The following is a 3,813-nucleotide window of genomic DNA, read 5'->3' on the forward strand; positions in this document are numbered from 1 at the left end:
GTGCAGTCCTGCTATCTGGATACGGTGGGGAAGGGGTTGCAACCAGAGCTGAGCACACAAGGGCAAATAATTACTTTGTGTTGGCACCTTCTGATAAGGAGAGCAGGAATTGCCAGATCTGATCAGTGCAATGGCTAATTTCAACCACGACTAGCAGGCTGGGTTCAGGGGCCTCCATTGTGGACAATGAATCACTAACCAGCCCAGAGATATTTCCTTCCATTAGTCAGAGGAAAGCCTGAAGAACACAAGTTTAGTCCCCTTCTGGTTTTCATTTTCTTTTTGTGGTTAGTGTTGAAAAAATAATAAACATTTAAAGTGTCTACCACATAATTCTATGTTTGCCTGCATGTATAGTAGCTGTAGGGAGCAAACGCTATCACTCACAACAACAGACCTTAAATCAAAGAGACAGTCCTTTGTCTGCACTAAAGAAATCATTTTTTTTTCTCTGCTGACAGTTTTCAACCCCTAACAAATTAGAAATCAATCATATAAGCCTAAAAACAGAGCATAAAAATATATGTTTGCTAAAATATGTGTGTGTGCTGATATATGCAGATTCAATACAGGGTGAAAATCTTCCCACAGTTCATTCATTCTAGATGTTTTCCAGTTTTTAAGAACGCCCCAAATCCTCCTGCAGTGCGTCCAGCCATGCAGTGGAAGGCTCCTGGAATTACACCAGCCTATTTCTGATCACTTCACACGTATTGATACTGATAGTCTCTTAAATTATTAAAATGCTATTTTTAAGTAGTCCACAGGTCTAACGTTAGCCTAACAGCCTGCCATTCAAATGATCTATGCCTAAGCCCATTACCAGCCAAAAGCCCAGGACACGGTCTCCCTTGGCTTAATACCCCTTCTCATTTCCAGAACTTCTCTTCCTCCATCACTCATGAGCCTAAATAATACACGACAGTTCACGTTAAGCTGCCTTTGTGTGACAGTTCTGAGGCAGTTTGTCAAAGAGCTGCAACTCCCTTTGTGCAGCAGGTTCTTAATGAGCTTTAGGAAGGGCTTTATAACCTCTCAGAATCAATCTGAGAAACGCTCCTCAATGACCTGCTTTTCAAATAAATACTTGTGCTTCTTCGGCTGGGAAGATACAGGGCCGTGTCGGTTATCTAAGCAGTTGTCACAAACAGAGAGGAGGGCATATAAACACTGCCCCAGCCTGAGCCGGCAGCTGTGCTCCCCAGAAGGAGCACCAGGCAAACCGCGGAGCGTGGTTCAGAGGGCTTTGTAGGATACAGAAGCCTGAACAAAGACAGATCCAGTGCACGAGCTCACGAAGGGATGTCACTCGGCCAAGGCGTTGCCGTTGTCTCCAGTTTCTAGTGAAGAAGTGCTGCGTACGCACGGGTTGCGGAATATCCCGAGGTTCTGCCCTGTGCTGCGCAGGGAGAGGGGCTGGCGCAGGAGGCGAGTAACGGGATACAGAACAGTTTGTTCTAGAGTCCTGGTTTGTGTCATCGCATCTCGTTAGGGGCCTTGGGCGAAATTACTGCTTTGCTGACGTCAATGGCAGAACTCCCACTATTGTTAGCCTGGGCCAGGATTCCCCCGCAAGTGTTTCTGGCACATGAGAAAAACTTAATAACCACACAGGTTGGTCTCCCCTCTGATCTGCAGCAGACAGTTCATTGTCATACGCCGCGTGACATAACCCTTTGCTGACTGCTGTACGTGTGAGAGGCTGAGGTGTGAGGCTAAACTACACTGTGGTGCATCAGAGGGGACAGACCCTGGTAAAGTGCATACACACAAAAAAATTGCACTGTTGCTGCTATTGCGGGGATGGCATTCTCTAGAGCTGGTTAGGGCAGAAATCTGAACAGAGTCCAGTGCCAGCTGAAAGGAAGAAGGAAAAAAAAAAAAAATCACACCAAAAGCAGCTTGGTTGAATAAACATTGAATGAGCATCAGAATTTGAATTTCACTAAGCACATAGGAAAAGATTTTGTTTAAAAAAAAAAAAACAAAAACAAAACCCAAAAAACCCACAAACCAATCCCCCCAAAAAAACCAGAACCAATATTCTGTGTTTTATGTACTCTGAAGAACTAGCATCCAAACATTTCCCCAATAAATGAGCTGCCCCTACTGAGCAATGCTAACCCTCTAAAGCACCTAAGCATGCTTTCATCTGATTTTGAGCACTCCTGCAAACATCAAGGACACAGGTGCCAACAAATGAACACGCACGGTCCTATGCTGTGCAGTACTGCACTGCTGGTTTTCCTTGCTCTCATGGAAGGGTGAGGCACTCAGTGGAAAACTGGCCGATTCCTGATAAGTACTTCCAGAGAAGAAGTGCTGGACCTAAATACCCATGCTTTAATATCTTAGGTCTTGGCTTACTTAATGAGCACTACCAGAAATAAAACAATTAAACCAAGTTCCTCTTCTTTCTGTAGTGAATGGCACAGGGATGCAGCACGGTAACTGGGGCACAGAGCTGAGACGGCGGAGCTAAGAGAGTTTCCACCACCACCACAAGCAAAAGCAGAAGTGCGTCAGCAGAGGCGCACCAGGGTTAATTCACCTGGGCGCAGCACTGTGGCGGCGTGGCCGTTCTTCTTTCAGACTTCGGCTGTGTCTCTGCACACTGCTGGGCACGTGCTGGTTTGGGTGGCTGAAGACACTAACCTGGGTGTTTCTGTTCTGCGTAGAATGTAAACATCTTCCTTTTGAAAGTGAGACCGACAAATCAAAACTTCACAAGCAGTTTTGAAAACAAACCTGTCGTGCTTCAGTTTCCCCCCCTGTAACATTAACAGCATTTGTCTGCTACTATGTGTTTCAAAATCTAAGATATTGATCGAAAAAAGCAACATGAGTGTTAACACCCATTTGCAATACTTGACCAGACTTACAGTAAGTCACTGTAATGACCTGAATATAATTACAGCAATAGAAGACAATGGTTGCAAATAGTGTTGCATGTTCATCAACTAAGCATGCAATAAAGCATCTGCACCCAGTCCCAGTGCTCATATCCCGTCATTCACTGGAGCTGGATGGAGGCAAAGTCTTAATTACCGTGTTAGATTAGCAGGTCTGCAGGTGCCTAACTTGCCAAGAAAGCATTACGCTTTGTGTTACTGAAACCGATACAAGGGACACACATTACAATAGACTATTGCCACGCAGAGAAAAGGCCAAGTTACTCAACAGCTGTAACTACTATTCCATTCTGGAGTAGGCTGTCTAGCAAGGCAGCAGGAAAATAGGGCTGGATATTTAACCAGTCTCCAACTGGACGTATTTACAAGGTAAAACATCCAAAGTGTTGCTTGCAGTGTTAAAGCCACAGTGTCCTTCCCACAGCTCTAATGCTGACTGTTGCCCTGCCTCTAACACACAATGGATGTGTTAAGGCCCCTGCCTCAGTTTCCCTCATGTGAGATGGCTAATAATAGTGAAGCCTGTTACAGACAAAATAACAGTGCATGTATTAAGTTATTGCTTGATTTTTGTGCAGGATTTAACACTGACTATGTATAAAGGCTGCATGTGAAATCGGTCCCCAAAACAAACCTGTGTGTTTACACGGCATGCAATTCCTCACCGCCTGGAATTTTGCTTTAGCAGTTACATGGATGCCAAATGAGGACAAGTCAAGCACATGGTTTGGGAAGGGTTGTAAAACTCGGATAAAGTTTGATCCATATTTTACACACCTGCAAAACTAACTAATGTTAAATGTAAAGCAAAATGATCCCTGAAGTATGTTTTTCCTACCAAAGATAGTTACAGAACAACAGTTCATGTCTGAGTACCAATCACATCTTACACAATTTAAAC

Source organism: Pygoscelis adeliae, unplaced genomic scaffold, assembly GCF_000699105.1.
Source record: "Pygoscelis adeliae isolate BGI_AS28 unplaced genomic scaffold, ASM69910v1 Scaffold161, whole genome shotgun sequence".
NCBI lineage: Eukaryota > Metazoa > Chordata > Aves > Sphenisciformes > Spheniscidae > Pygoscelis > Pygoscelis adeliae.